Below are 18,614 nucleotides of genomic sequence, written 5' to 3' on the forward strand. Positions count from 1 at the left end.
ATATTTCGTGTACAGTATATAATATATATGTAGTGTACTTTCATATTTTATGTATAGTATATAATACATATTTGGTTAAATTTGATATTTAATGTACAGTATATAATACATATTTAGTGTTCTTTCATACTTTATGTACAGTATATAATACATATTTTGTGTAATTTGATATTTTATGTACAGTATATTATATGTTTTTTGAAGTTTGATATTTTATGTACAGTATAAGCTATGTATTTGGTGAACTGTGATATTTCGTTTACAGTATATAATATATATGTAGTGTACTGTCATATTTTATGTATAGTATATAATACATATTTGGTGAAATTTGATATTTTGTGTACAGTATATAATACATATTTGGTGAAATTTGATATTTTATGTACAGTGTGTAATATATATTTGGTAAAATTTGATATTTTATATACAGCATATAATATATATTTAGTGTTCTTTCATACTTTATCTACAGTATATCATATATATTTTGTGAAATTTGACATTATATGTACGTTATATAATATATATGGTGAAATTTGATATTTTATGTACAGTATATAATATATATTTAGTGTTCTTTCATAATTTCTGTACAGTATATAATACATATTTTGTGTAATTTGATATTTTATGTACAGTATGTAATATATATTTGGTGAAATTTGATATTTCATGTACAGTATATAATATATATTTAGTGTTCTTTCATACTTTTTGTACAGTATATAATACATATTTTGTGAAATTTCATATTTTATATACGTCATAAAACATATATGGAGAAATTTGATATTTTATATACAGTATATAATATATATGTAGTGTACTTTCATATTTTATGTATAGTATTTAATACATATTAGGTGAAATTTGATATTTTATGTACAGTATAAACTATATATTTGGTGAACTGTGATATTTCGTGTAAAGTATATAATATATATGTAGTGTATTGTCATATTTTATGTATAGTATATAATACATATTTGGTGAAATTTGATATTTTATGAAGAGTATATAATATATATTTGGTGAAATTTGATATTTTATGTACAGTATGTAATATATATTTGTTGAAATTTGATATTTTATGTACAGTATATAATATATATTTACTGTTCTTTCATACTTTCTGTACAGTATATAATACATATTTTGTGTAATTTGATATTTTATGTACAGTATATTATATATTTTTTGAAGTTTGATATTTTATGTACAGTATAAACTATATATTTGGTGAAATGTGATATTTCATGTACAGTATATAATATATATGAAGTGTACTGTCATATTTTAAGTATAGTATATAATACATATTTGGTTAAATTTGATATTTAATGTACAGTATATAATACATATTTAGTGTTCTTTCATACTTTATGTACAGTATATAATACATGTTTTGTGTAATTTGATATTTTATGTACAGTATATTATATATTTTTTGAAGTTTGATATTTTATGTACAGTATAAACTATGTATTTGGTGAACTGTGATATTTCGTGTACAGTATAAAATACATATATAGTGTACTGTCATATTTTATGTATAGTATATAATACATATTTGGTGAAATTTGTTATTTTGTGTACAGTATATAATATATATTTGGTGAAATTTGATATTTTATGTACAGTATGTAATATATATTTGGTGAAATTTGATGTTTTATGTACAGTATATAATATATATTTAGTGTTCTTTCATACTTTTTGTACAGTATATAATACATATTTTGTGAAATTTCATATTTTATATACTTCATAAAACATATATGGAGAAATTTGATATTTTATATACAGTATATAAGATATATGTACTGTACTTTCATCTTTTATGTATAGTATTTAATACATATTAGGTGAAATTTGATATTTTATGTACAGTATATAATATATATTTGGTGAAATTTGATATTTTACAGACAGAATGTAACATATATTTGGTGAAATTTGATATTTTATGTACAGTATACAATATATATCTAGTATTTTTTCATACTTTATGTACAGTATATAATACATATTTTGTGTAATTTGATATTTTATGTACAGTATATTATATATTTTTGGAAGTTTGATATTTTATGTACAGTATAAACTATATATTTCGTGAAATGTGATATTTCGTGTGCAGTATATAATATATATGTAGTGAATTGTCATTTTTTATGTACAGTATATAATACATATTTGGTGAAATTTGATATTTTATGTACAGTATATAATATATATTTGGTGAAATTTGATATTTTATGTACAGTGTGTAATATATATTTGGTAAAATTCGATATTTTATGTACAGCACATAATATATATTTAGTGTTCTTTCATACTTTATGTACAGTATATAATATATATTTTATGAAATTTGATATTATATGTACGTTATATAATATATATGGTGAAATTTGATAGTTTATGTACAGTATATAATATATATTTGGTGAAATTTGATATTTTACATACAGTATATAATATATATTTGGTGAAATTTGATATTTTATGTACAGTATATAATATATATTTAGTGTTGTTCAATACTTTCTGTACAGTATATAATACATTTTTTGTGTAATTTGATATTTTATGTACAGTATATTACATATTTTTTGAAGTTTGATATTTTACGTATAGTATAAACTATATATTTGGTGAAATGTGATATTTTGTGTACAGTATATAATATATATGCAGTGCACTGTCATATTTTATGTAGAGTATATAATACATATTTGGTGAAATTTGATATTTTGTTTACAGTATATAATATATATTTGGTGAAATTTGATATTTTATTTACAGTATGTAATATATATTTGGTGAAATTTGATATTTTATGTACAGTATATAATATATATTTAGTGTTCTTTCATACTTTATGTACAGTACATAATACATATTTTGTGAAATTTGATATTTTATGTACGTTATATTATATATATGGTGAAATTTGATATTTTATGTACAGTATAAAATATATATGTAGTGTACTTTCATATTTTATGTATAGTATATAATACATATTTGGTGAAATTTGATATTTTATGTACAGTATGAAACATATATTTGGTGTACATTGATATTTTATGTACAGTATATAGTATATATTTGGTGTACTTTGATATTTTATGTACAGTATATAATATATATTTGGTGTACTTTGATATTTTATGTACAGTGTATAATATATATTTGGTCAAATTTGATATTTTATGTACAGTATGTAATATGTATTTGGTGTACTTTGATATTTTATGTACAGTATATAATATATATTTGGTGAAGTTTGATATTTTATGTAGAGTATATATTATGTATATGGTGAAATTTGATATTTTTTGTACAGTATATAATAAATATTTGCTTAAATTTCATATTTTATGTACAGTATATAATATATATTTGGTGAAATTTGATATTTTATGTACAGTATAAATTATATATTTACGGTACTTTCATATTTTATGTACAGTTTATTATACATAGTTGGTGAAATGTGTTATTTTATGTACAGTATGTAATATGTATTTGGTGTACTTTGATATTTTATGTACAGTATATAATAAATATCTGTTGAAATTTGATATTTTATGTACAGTATTAAGTATATATTTGTTGAAATGTGAAATTTTATGTACAGTATAAAATATGTATTTGCTGAAATTTGATATTTTATGTACAGTTTATAATGTATATTTAGTGCACTTTCATATTTTATGTACAGTACATAATATATATTTGTGAAGTTTGATATTTTATGTACAGTATATTATATATTTTGTGAAATTTGGTACTTTATGTACATTGAAAAATATATATTTTGTGAAGTTTGATATTTTATGTACAGCATATAATATATATTTGGTGAAGTCTGATATTTTATGTACATTATGTCATATATATTTGGTGAAATTTGACATTATGTGCACAGTATTTAATATATATTTGGTGAAATTTGATACTTTATGTACAGTATATAATATATATGTAGTGTACTTTCATATTTTATGTATAGTATATATTACATATTTGGTGAAATATGATATTTAATGTACAGTATATAATATATATTTGGTGAAATTTGATATTTTATGTACAGTATATAATAAAGATTTCTTGAAATTTGATATTTTATGTATAGTATTTAATATACATTTGATGAAACGTGATATTTTATGTACAGTATAAACTATATGTTTGGTGAAATTTGATATTTCGTGTACAGCATATAATATATACTTGGTGTACTTTGATATTTTATGTACAGTATATAATATATATTTGGTCAAATTTGATATTTTATGTAGAGTATGTAATATGTATTTGGTGTACTTTGATATTTTATGTACAGTATATAATATATATTTGGTGAATTTTGATATTTTATGTAGAGTATATATTATGTATTTGGTGAAATTTGATATTTTATGTACAGTATATAATAAATATTTGCTTAAATTTCATATTTTATGTACAGTATATAATATATATTTGGTGAAATTTGATATTTTATGTACAGTATAAATTATATATTTACGGTACTTTCATATTTTATGTACAGTTTACTATTCATAGTTGGTGAAATTTGATATTTTATGTACAGTATGAAATACATATTTGGAGAAATTTGATATTTTATGTACAGTATATAATAAATATCTGTTGAAATTTGATATTTTATGTACAGTATTAAATATATATTTGTTGAAATGTGAAATTTTATGTACAGTATAAAATATGTATTTGGTGAAATTTGATATTTTATGTACAGTTTATAATGTATATTTAGTACACTTTCATACTTTATGTACAGTATATAATATATATGTGGAGAAATTTGATATTTTATGTACAGTATATTATATATATTATGTGATATTTGGTACTTTATGTACATTAAATAATATATATTTTGTGAAGTTTGATATTTTATGTACAGCATATAATATATATTTGGTGAAGTTTGATATTTTATGTACATTATGTAATATATATTTGGTGAAATTTGACAATATGTGCACAGTATTTAATATATATTTGGTGAAATTTGATATTTTATATACAGTATATAATACATATGTAGTGTACTTTCACATTTTATGTATAGTATATATTACATATTTGGTGAAATATGATATTTTATGTACAGTATATAATATATATTTGGTGAAACTTGATATTTTATGTACAGTATATAATAAATATTTGTTGAAATTTGATATTTTATGTATAGTATTTAATATACATTTGATGAAACGTGATATTTTATGTACAGTATAAACTATATGTTTGGTGAAATTTGATATTTCGTGTACAGCATATAATATATATTTGGTGTACTTTGATATTTTATGTACAGTATATAATATATATTTGGTGAAGTTTCATATTTTATGTAGAGTATATATTATGTATTTGGTGAAATTTGATATTTTATGTACAGTATATAATACATATTTGATTTAATTTCATATTTTATGTACAGTATACACTATATATTTGGTGAAATTTGATATTTCGTGTACAGCATATAATATATATTTGGTGTACTTTGATATTTTATGTACAGTATATAATATATATTTGGTCAAATTTGATATTTTATGTACAGTATAAATTAAATATTTATGGTACTTTCATATTTTATGTCCAGTATATTATACATAGTTGGTGAAATTTGATATTTTATGTACAATATGTAATACATATTTGGTGAAATTTGATATTTTATGTACAGTATATAATAAATATGTGTTGAAATTTGATATTTTATGTACAGTATTAAATATATATTTGTTGAAATGTGAAATTTTATGTACAGTATAAAATACGTATTTGGTGAAATTTGATATTTTATGTACAGTTTATAATGTATATTTAGTACACTTTAATACTTTATGTACAGTATATAATATATATTTGGTGAAATTTGATATTTTATGTACAGTATATTATATATTTTGTGAAATTTGGTACTTCATGTACATTAAATAATATATATTTTTTGAAGTTGGATATTTTATGTACAGTATATAATATATATTTGGTGAAGTTTGATATTTTATGTACATTATGTAATATATATTTGGTGAAATTTGATACTATTTGAACAGTAATTAATATATATTTGGAGAAATTTGATATTTTATGTACAGTATATAATATATATTTGGTGAAATTTGATATTTTATGTACAGTGTATTACATATTTTTTGAATTTTTATATTTTATGTACAGTATAATCTATATATTAGGTGAAATATGATATTTCGTGTACAGTATATAATATATAAGCAGTGTACTTTCATATATTATGTATAGTATATAATACATATTTGGTGAAATTTGATATTTTATGTACAGTATATAATATATATTTGGTGAAATTTGATATATTATGTACAGTATATAATAAATATTTGTTGAAATTTGATATTTTATGTATAGTATTTAATATACATTTGATGAAACGTGATATTTTATGTACAGCATAAACTATATATTAGGTGAAATTTGATATTTCGTGTACAGCATATAATATATATTTGGTGTACTTTGATATTTTATGAACAGTATATAATATATATTTGGTCAAATTTGATATTTTATTTACAGTATGTAATATGTATTTGGGTACTTTGATATTCTATGTACAGTATATAATATATATTTGGTGAAGTTTGATATTTTATGTAGAGTATATGTTATGTATTTGGTGAAATTTGATATTTTATGTACAGTATAAATTAAATATTTACGGTACTTTCATATTTTATGTACAGTATATTATACATAGTTGGTGAAATTTGATATTTTATGTACAGTATGTAATATATATGTAGTGTACTTTCATATTTTATGTATAGTATATAATACATATTTGGTGAAATGTGATATTTTATGTACAGTGTATCATATATATTTGGTGAAATTTGATATTTTACATACAGTATGTAATATATATTTGGTGAAATTTGATATTTTATGTACAGTATATACTATATATTTAGTGATCTTTCATACTTTATGTACAGTATATAATACATATTTTGTGTAATTTGACATTTTATGTACAGTATATTATATATTTTTTGAATTTTGATATTTTATGCACAGTATAAACTATATATTTGGTGAAATGTGATATTTCGTGTACAGTATATAATATATATGTAGTGTACTGTCATATTTTATGTATAGTATATAATACATATTTGGTGAAATTTGATATTTTATGTACAGCATATAATATATATTTGGTGAAATTTGATATTTTAAGTACAGTATGTAATATATATTTGCTGAAATTTGATATTTTATGTACAGCATATAATATATATTTGGTGTTCTTTCATACTTTATGTACAGTATATAAGATATATTTTGTGAAATTTGATATTTTATGTATGTTATATAATATATATGGTGAAATCTGATATTTTATGTACAGTATATAATATATATTTCGTGTTCTTTCATACTTTATCTAGAGTATATAATACATATTTTGTGTAATTTGATATTTTTAGTACAATATATTATATATTTTTTGAAGTTTGATATTTTATGTACAGTATAAAATATATATTTCGTGAAATTTGATATTTTACAAACAGTATATAATATATATTTGGTGAAATTTGATATTTTATGTACAGTATATAATATATATTTAGTGTTCTTTCATACTTTCTGTACAGTATATAATACATATTTTGTGTAATTTGATATTTTATGTTCAGTATATTATATATTTTTTGAAGTTTGATATTTTATGTACAGTATAAACTATATATTTGGTGAAATGTGATATTTCGTGTACAGTATAAAATATATATGTATTGTACTCTCATATTTTATGTATAGTATATAATACATATTTGGTGAAATTTGATATTTTATGCCCAGTATATAATATATATTTGGTGAAATATGATGTTTTATGTACAGTATGTAATATATATTTGTTGAAATTTGATATTTTATGTAGAGTATATAATATATATTTAGTGTTCTTTCATACTTTATGTACGGTATATAATACATATTTTGTGTAACTTGATATTTTATGTACAGTATATTATATATTTTTTGAAGTTTGGTATTTTATGTACAGTATAAACTATGTATTTGGTGAACTGTGATATTTCGTGTACACTATATAATATATATGTAGTGTACTGTCATATTTTATGTATAGTATATAATACATATTTGGTGAAATTTGATATTTTATGTAAAGTATATAATATATATTTGGTGAAATTTGATATTTTATGTACAGTATGTAATATATATTTGGTGAAATTTGATATTTTATGTACTGTATATAATATATATTTTGTGTTCTTTCATACTTTATGTACAGTATATAATATATATTTTGTGAAATTTGATATTTTATGTACGTTATAGAATATATATGGTGAAATTTGATATATTATGTACAGTATATAATATATATGTAGTGTACTTTCATATTTTATGTATAGTGTATAATACATATTTGGTGAAATTTGATATTTTATCTACAGTGTATAGTATATATTTGGTGAAATTTGATATTTTACATACAGTATGTAATATATATTTGGTGAAATTTGATATTTTATGTTTAGTATATAATATACATTTAGTGTTCTTTCGTACTTTCTATAAAGTATATAATACATATTTTGTGTAATTTGATATTCTATGTACAGTATATTATATATTTTCTGAAGTTTGATATTTTATGTACAGTATGAACTATATATTTGGTGAAATGTGATATTTTGTGTACCGTATATAATATATATGTAGTGTACTGTCATATTTTATGTATAGTATATAATACATATTTGGTGAAATTTGATATTTTATCTACAGTATATAATATAAATTTGGTGAGATTTGATATCTTATGTACAGTATGTAATATATATTTTTTGAAATTAGGTATTTTATGTACAGTATATAATATATATTTAGTGTTCTTTCATACTTTACGTACAGTATATAATATATATTTTGTGAAATTTGATATTTTATGTACGTTACATAATATATATGGTGAAATTTGATATTTTATGTACAGTATATAATATATATTTGGTGAAATTTGATATTTTATGTTCAGTATGTAATATGTATTTGGTGAAATTTGATGTATTATGTACAGTATATACTATATATTTAGTGTTCTTTCATACTTTATGTACAGTATATAATATATAATTTGTGAAATTTGATATTTTATGTAAGTTATATAATACATATGGTGAAATTTGATATTTTATGTACAGTATATAATATTTATTTGGTGAAATTTGATATTTTACATACAGTATGTAATATATATTTGGTGAAATTTGATATTTTATGTACAGAATATAATATGTATTTAGTGTTCTTTCATACTTTATGAACAGTATATAATATATATTTTGTGAAATTTGATATTTTATGTACGTTATATAATATATATGGTGAAATTTGATATTTTATGTACAGTACATAATATATATGTAGTGTACTTTCATACTTTCTGTACAGTATACAATTCATATCTTGTGTAATTTGATATTTTATGTACAATATATTATATATTTTTTGAAGTTTGATATTTTATGTACAGTATAAGCTATATATTTGGTGAAATGTGATATTGGGTGTACAGTATATAATATATATGCAGTGTACTGTCATATTTTATGTATAGTATATAATACATATTTGGTGAAATTTGACATTTTATGTATAGTACATAATATATATTTGGTGAAATTTGATATTTTATGTACAGTATGTAACATATATTTGTTGAAATTTGATATTTTATGTACAATACATAATATATATTCAGTGTTCTTTCATTCTTTATGTATAGAATATAATGCATATTTTGTGTAATTTGATATTTTATGTACAGTATAATATATATTTTTTGAAGTTTGATATTTTATGTATAGTATAAACTATGTATTTGGCGAACTGTGATATTTTGTGTACAGTATATAATATATATCTATTGTACTGTCATATTTTATGTATAGTATACATAATATATATTATGTACAGTATATATGTACAGTATAAAACACAAATATATATTATGTACAGTATATAATATATATTTGGTAAAATTTGATATTTTATGTACAGTATGTAATATATATTAGGTGAAATGTGATATTTTATGTACAGTATATAATATATATTTAGTGTTCCTTCATACTTTATGAACAGTATATAATATATATTTTGTGAAATTTGATATATTATGTATGTTATATAATATGTATGGTGAAATTTGATATTTTATGTACAGTATATAATATATATGTAGTGTACTTTCATATTTTATGTATAGTATATAATACATATTTGGTGAAATTTGATATTTTATGTACAGTATAATCTATATATTTCGTGAAATTTGATATTTTATGTACAGTACATAATATATATGTAGTGTACTTTCATACTTTCTGTACAGTATACAATACATATTTTGTGTAATTTGATATATTATGTACAATATATTATATATTTTTTGAAGTTTGATATTTTATGTACAGTATAAACTATATATTTGGTGAAATGTGATATTGGGTGTACAGTATATAATATATAGGCAGTGTACTGTCATATTTTATGTATAGTACATAATAGATATTTGGTGAAATTTGACATTTTATGTACAGTACATAATATATATTTGGTGAAATTTGATATTTTATGTACAGTATGTAATATATATTTGTTGAAATTTGATATTTTATGTACAATATATAATATATATCCAGTGTTCTTTCATACTTTATGTACAGTATATAATACATATTTTGTGTAATTTGATATTTTATGTATAGTATATTATATATTTTTTGAAGTTTGATATTTTATGTACAGTATAAACTATGTATTTGGTGAAATGCGATATTTCGTGTACAGTATAAAATATATAGGCAGTGTTCTGTCATATTTTATGTATAGTACATAATACATATTTGGTGAAATTTGATATTTTATGTACAGTACATAATATATATTTGGTGAAATTTGATATTTTATGTACAGTATATTATATATTTTTTGAAGTTTGATATTTTATGTACAGTATAAACTATGTATTTGGTGAACTGTGATATTTCGTGTACAGTAGATAATATATATGTAGTGTACTGTCATATTTTGTGTTCAGTATGTAATATATATTTGGTGAAATTTGATATATTATGTACAGTATATACTATATATTTAGTGTTCTTTCATACTTTATGTACAGTATATAATATATAATTTGTGAAATTTGATATTTTATGTAAGTTATATAATATATATGGTGAAATTTGATATTTTATGTACAGTATATAATATATATGTAGTGTACTTTCATATTTTAGGTATGGTATATAATACATATTTGGTGAAATTTGATATTTTATGTACAGTATATAATATATATTTGGTGAAATTTGATATTTTATGTACAGTACGTAATATATATTTGTTGAAATTTGATATTTTATGTGCAGTATATAATATATATTTAGTGTTCTTTCATACTTTATGTACAGTATATAATACATATTTTGTGTAATTTGATATTTTATGTACAGTATATTATATATTTTTTGAAGTTTGTTATTTTATATACAGTATAAACTATATATTTGTTGAAATGTGATATTTCGTGTACAGTATATAATATATATGTAGTGTACTTTCATATTTTATGTATAGTATATAATATATATTTGGTGAAATTTTATATTTTATGTACAGTATATAATACCTATTTGGGGAAATTTGATATTTTATGTACAGTATGTAATATATATTTGGTGAAATTTGATATTTTATGTACAGTATATAATATAAATTTAGTGTACTTTCATACTTTATGTACAGTATATAATATATAATGTGTGAAATTTGATATTTAATGTACCTTATAAAATATATATGGTGAAATTTGATATTTTATGTTCAGCATATAATGTATATGTAGTGTACTTTCATATTTTAGGCATAGTATATAATACATATTTGTAGAAATTTTATATTTTATGTACAGTATGTAATATATATTTGGTGAAATTTGATATTTTATGTAAAGTATATAACATATATTTAGTGTTCTTTCATACTTTATGTACAGTATATAATATATATTTGGTGAAATTTGATATTTTATGTACATTATATAATATATATGGCGAAATTTGATATTTTATGTACAGTATATAATATATATGTAGTGTACTTTCATATTTTATGTATAGTATATAATACATATTTGGTGAAATTTTATATTTTAAGTACAGTATATAATATATATTTAGTGTTCTTTCATACTTTACGTACAGTATATAATACATATTTTGTGTAATTTGATATTTTATGTACAGTATATTATATATTATTTGAAGTTTGATATTTTATGTACAGTATAAACTATGTATTTGGTGAACTGTGATATTTCGTGTACAGTATATAATATATATGTAGTGTACTGTCATATTTTATGTATAGTATATAATACATATTTGGTGAAATTTGATATTTTATGTACGTTATATAATTTGTATGGTGAAATTTGATATTTTATGTACAGTATATAATATATATGTAGTGTGCTTTCATATTTTAGGTATAGTATATAATACATATTTGGTGAAATTTGATATTTTATGTACAGTATATAATATATATTTGGTGAAATTTGATATTTTACAAACAGTATGTAATATATATTTGGTGAAATTTGATATTTTATGTACAGTATAATATATATATTCAGTGTTCTTTCATATTTTATGTACAGTATATAATATATAATTTGTGAAATTTGATATTTTAAGTACGTTATATAATATATATGTTGAAATTTGATATTTTATGTACAGTATATAATATATATGTAGTGTACTTTTATATTTTATGTGTAGTATATAATACATATTTGGTGAAATTTGATATTTTATGTACAGTATAAACTATATATTTGGTGAAATTGGATATTTTATGTACAGTATGTATTATATATTTGGTGAAATTTGATATTTTATGTACAGTATATAATATATATTTCGTGTTCTTTCATACTTTATGTACAGTATATAATATATATTTTGTGAAATTTGATATTTTAAGTACGTTATATAATATATATGTTGAAATTTGATATTTTATGTACAGTATATAATATATATGTAGTGTACTTTTATATTTTATGTGTAGTATATAACACTTATTTGGTGAAATTTGATATTTTATGTACAGTATAAACTATATATTTGGTGAAATTTGATATTTTATGTACAGTATGTAGTATATATTTGGTGAAATTTGATATTTTATGTACAGTATATAATATATATTTCGTGTTATTTCATACTTTATCTACAGTGTATAATATATATTTTGTGAAATTTGATATTTTATGTACGTTATATAATATATATGGCGAAATTTGATATTTTATGTACAGTATATAATATATATGTAGCGTACTTTCATATTTTATGTATAGTATATAATACATATTTGGTGAAATTTGATATTTTAAGTACAGTATATAATATATATTTAGTGTTCTTTCATACTTTACGTACAGTATATAATACATATTTTGTGTAATTTGATATTTTATGTACAGTATATTATATATTTTTTGAAGTTTGATATTTTATGTACAGTATAAACTATGTTTTTGGTGAACTGTGATATTTCGTGTACGGTATATAATATATATGTAGTGTACTGTCATATTTTATGTATAGTATATAATACATATTTGGTGAAATTTCATATTTTATGTACAGTATATAATATATATTTGGTGAAATTTGATATTTTATGTTCAGTATGTAATATATATTTGGTGAAATTTGATATATCATGTACAGTATATACTATATATTTAGTGTTCTTTCATACTTTATGTACAGTATATAATACATATTTTGTGTAATTTATTATTTTATGTACAGTATATTACATATTTTTTGAAGTTTGATATTTTATGTACAGTATAAACTATGTATTTGGTGAAATTTGATATTTCGTGTACAGTATATAATATATATGTTGTGTACTCTCATATTTTATTTATAGTATATAATACATATTTGGTGAAATTTGATATTTTATGTACAGTATATAATATATATTTGGTGAAATTTGATATATTGCATACTGTATGTAATATGTATTTGGTGAAATTTGATATTTTATGTACAGTATATAAAATATATTTAGTGTTCTTTCATACCTTATGTACAGTATATAATACATATTTTATGTAATTTGATATTTTATGTACAGTATATGATATATTTTTTGAAGTTTGATATTTTATGTACAGTATAAACTATATATTTCGTGAAATGTGATATTTCGTGTGCAGTATATAACATATTTGTAGTGTACAGTCATATTTTATGTATATTATATAATACATATTTAGTGAAATTTGATATTTTATGTACAGTATAAAATATATATTTTGTGAAATTTGATATTTTATGTACAGTATGTAATATATATTTGGTGAAATTTGATATTTTATGTACAGTATATACTATATATTTAGTGTTCTTTCATACTTTATGTACAGTTTATAATATACATTTTGTGAAATTTGTTATTTTATGTACGTATTATAATATATATGGTGAAATTTGATATTTTATGTACAGTATATAATATATATGTAGTGTACTTTCATATTTTATGTATAGTATATAATACATATTTGGTGAAATTTGATATTTTATGTACAGTATATAATATATATTTGGTGAAATTTGATATTTTACATACAGTAAGTAATATATATTTGGTGAAATTTGTTATTTTATGTACAGTATATAATATATATTTAGTGTTCTTTCATAATTTATGTACAGTATATAATACATATATTGTGTAATTTGATATTTTATGTACAGTATATTATATATTTTTTGAAGTTTGTTATTTTATGTACAGTATAAACTATATATTTGGTGAACTGTGATATTTCAGGTACAGTATATAATATATATGTAGTGTACTTTCATATTTTATGTATAGTATATAATACATATTTGGTGAAATTTGATATTTTATGTACAGTGTATAATATATATTTGGTGAAATTTGATATTTTATGTACAGTATGTAATATATATTTGGTGAAATTTGATATTTTATGTACAGTATATACTATATATTTAGTGTTCTTTCATACTTTATATACAGTATATAATATATATTTTGTGAAATTTGATATTTTATGTAAGTTATATAATATATAAGGCAAAATTTGATATTTTATGTATAGTATATAATATATATGTAGTGTACTTTCATATTTTATGTATAGTATACAATACATATTTGGTGAAATTTGATATTTTATGTACGAAATATAAAATGTTTTTGGTGAAATTTGATATATTACATACTGTAAGTAATATATATTTGGTGAAATTTGATATTTTATGTACACTATATAAAATATATTTAGTGTTCTTTCATACTTTATGTACGGTATATAATAGATATTTTGTGTAATTTGATATTTTATGTACAATATATTATATATTTTTTGAAGTTTGTTATTTTATGTACAGTAGAAACTATATATTTCATGAAATGTGATATTTCGTGTACAGTATATAATATATATGTAGTGTATTGTCATATTTTATGTATATTATATAATACATATTTGGTGAAATTTGATATTTTATGTACAGTATATAATACATATTTAGTGAAATTTGATATTTTATGTACAGTGTGTAATATATATTTGGTGAAATTTGATATTTTATGTACAGTATATACTATATATTTAGTGTTCTTTCATACTATATGTACAGTATATAATATATATTTTGTGAAGTTTGATATTTTATGTAAGTTATATAATATATATGGCGAAATTTGATATTTAATGTATAGTATATAATATATATGTAGTGTACTTTCATATTTTATGTACAGTATACAATAGATATTTGGTGAAATTTGATATTTTATGTACAGAAGATAAAATGTTTTTGGTGAAATTTGATATATTACATACTGTAAGTAATATATATTTGGTGAAATTTGATATTTTATGTACACTATATAAAATATATTTAGTGTTCTTTCATACTTTATGTACAGTATATAATAGATATTTTGTGTAATTTGATATTTTATGTAGAATATATTATATATTTTTTGAAGTTTGATATTTTATGTACAGTATAAACTATATATTTCATGAAATGTGATATTTCGTGTACAGTATATAATATATATGTAGTGTATTGTCATATTTTATGTATATTATATAATACATATTTGGTGAAATTTGATATTTTATGTACAGTATATAATACATATTTGGTGAAATTTGATATTTTACGTACAGTGTGTAATATATGTTTGGTGAAATTTGATATTTTATGTACAGTATATAAAATATATTTAGTGTTCTTTCATAACTTATGTACAGTATATAATACATATTTTGTGGAATTTGATATTTTATTTACAGTATATGATATATTTTTTGAAGTTTGATATTTTATGTACAGTGTAAACTATATATTTCGTCAAATGTGATATTTCGTGTGCAGTATATAACATATATGAAGTGTACAGTCATATTTTATGTATAGTATATAATACATATTTGGTGAAGTTTGATATTTTATGTACAGTATAATCTATATATTTCGTGAAATTTGATATTTTATGTACAGTACATAATATATATGTAGTGTACTTTCATACTTTCTGTACAGTATACAATACATATTTTGTGTAATTTGATATATTATGTACAATATATTATATATTTTTTGAAGTTTGATATTTTATGTACAGTATAAACTATATATTTGGTGAAATGTGATATTGGGTGTACAGTATATAATATATAGGCAGTGTACTGTCATATTTTATGTATAGTACATAATAGATATTTGGTGAAATTTGACATTTTATGTACAGTACATAATATATATTTGGTGAAATTTGATATTTTATGTACAGTATGTAATATATATTTGTTGAAATTTGATATTTTATGTACAGTATATAATATATATCCAGTGTTCTTTCATACTTTATGTACAGTATATAATACATATTTTGTGTAATTTGATATTTTATGTATAGTATATTATATATTTTTTGAAGTTTGATATTTTATGTACAGTATAAACTATGTATTTGGTGAAATGCGATATTTCGTGTACAGTATAAAATATATAGGCAGTGTTCTGTCATATTTTATGTATAGTACATAATACATATTTGGTGAAATTTGATATTTTATGTACAGTACATAATATATATTTGGTGAAATTTGATATTTTATGTACAGTATATTATATATTTTTTGAAGTTTGATATTTTATGTACAGTATAAACTATGTATTTGGTGAACTGTGATATTTCGTGTACAGTAGATAATATATATGTAGTGTACTGTCATATTTTGTGTTCAGTATGTAATATATATTTGGTGAAATTTGATATATTATGTACAGTATATACTATATATTTAGTGTTCTTTCATACTTTATGTACAGTATATAATATATAATTTGTGAAATTTGATATTTTATGTAAGTTATATAATATATATGGTGAAATTTGATATTTTATGTACAGTATATAATATATATGTAGTGTACTTTCATATTTTAGGTATGGTATATAATACATATTTGGTGAAATTTGATATTTTATGTACAGTATATAATATATATTTGGTGAAATTTGATATTTTATGTACAGTACGTAATATATATTTGTTGAAATTTGATATTTTATGTGCAGTATATAATATATATTTAGTGTTCTTTCATACTTTATGTACAGTATATAATACATATTTTGTGTAATTTGATATTTTATGTACAGTATATTATATATTTTTTGAAGTTTGTTATTTTATATACAGTATAAACTATATATTTGTTGAAATGTGATATTTCGTGTACAGTATATAATATATATGTAGTGTACTTTCATATTTTATGTATAGTATATAATATATATTTGGTGAAATTTTATATTTTATGTACAGTATATAATACCTATTTGGGGAAATTTGATATTTTATGTACAGTATGTAATATATATTTGGTGAAATTTGATATTTTATGTACAGTATATAATATAAATTTAGTGTACTTTCATACTTTATGTACAGTATATAATATATAATGTGTGAAATTTGATATTTAATGTACCTTATAAAATATATATGGTGAAATTTGATATTTTATGTTCAGCATATAATGTATATGTAGTGTACTTTCATATTTTAGGCATAGTATATAATACATATTTGTAGAAATTTTATATTTTATGTACAGTATGTAATATATATTTGGTGAAATTTGATATTTTATTTAAAGTATATAACATATATTTAGTGTTCTTTCATACTTTATGTACAGTATATAATATATATTTGGTGAAATTTGATATTTTATGTACATTATATAATATATATGGCGAAATTTGATATTTTATGTACAGTATATAATGTATATGTAGTGTACTTTCATATTTTATGTATAGTATATAATACATATTTGGTGAAATTTTATATTTTAAGT

The sequence above is a fragment of the Gorilla gorilla genome, chromosome Y (assembly GCF_029281585.2).
Source record: "Gorilla gorilla gorilla isolate KB3781 chromosome Y, NHGRI_mGorGor1-v2.1_pri, whole genome shotgun sequence".
In the NCBI taxonomy this organism is placed as follows: domain Eukaryota; kingdom Metazoa; phylum Chordata; class Mammalia; order Primates; family Hominidae; genus Gorilla; species Gorilla gorilla.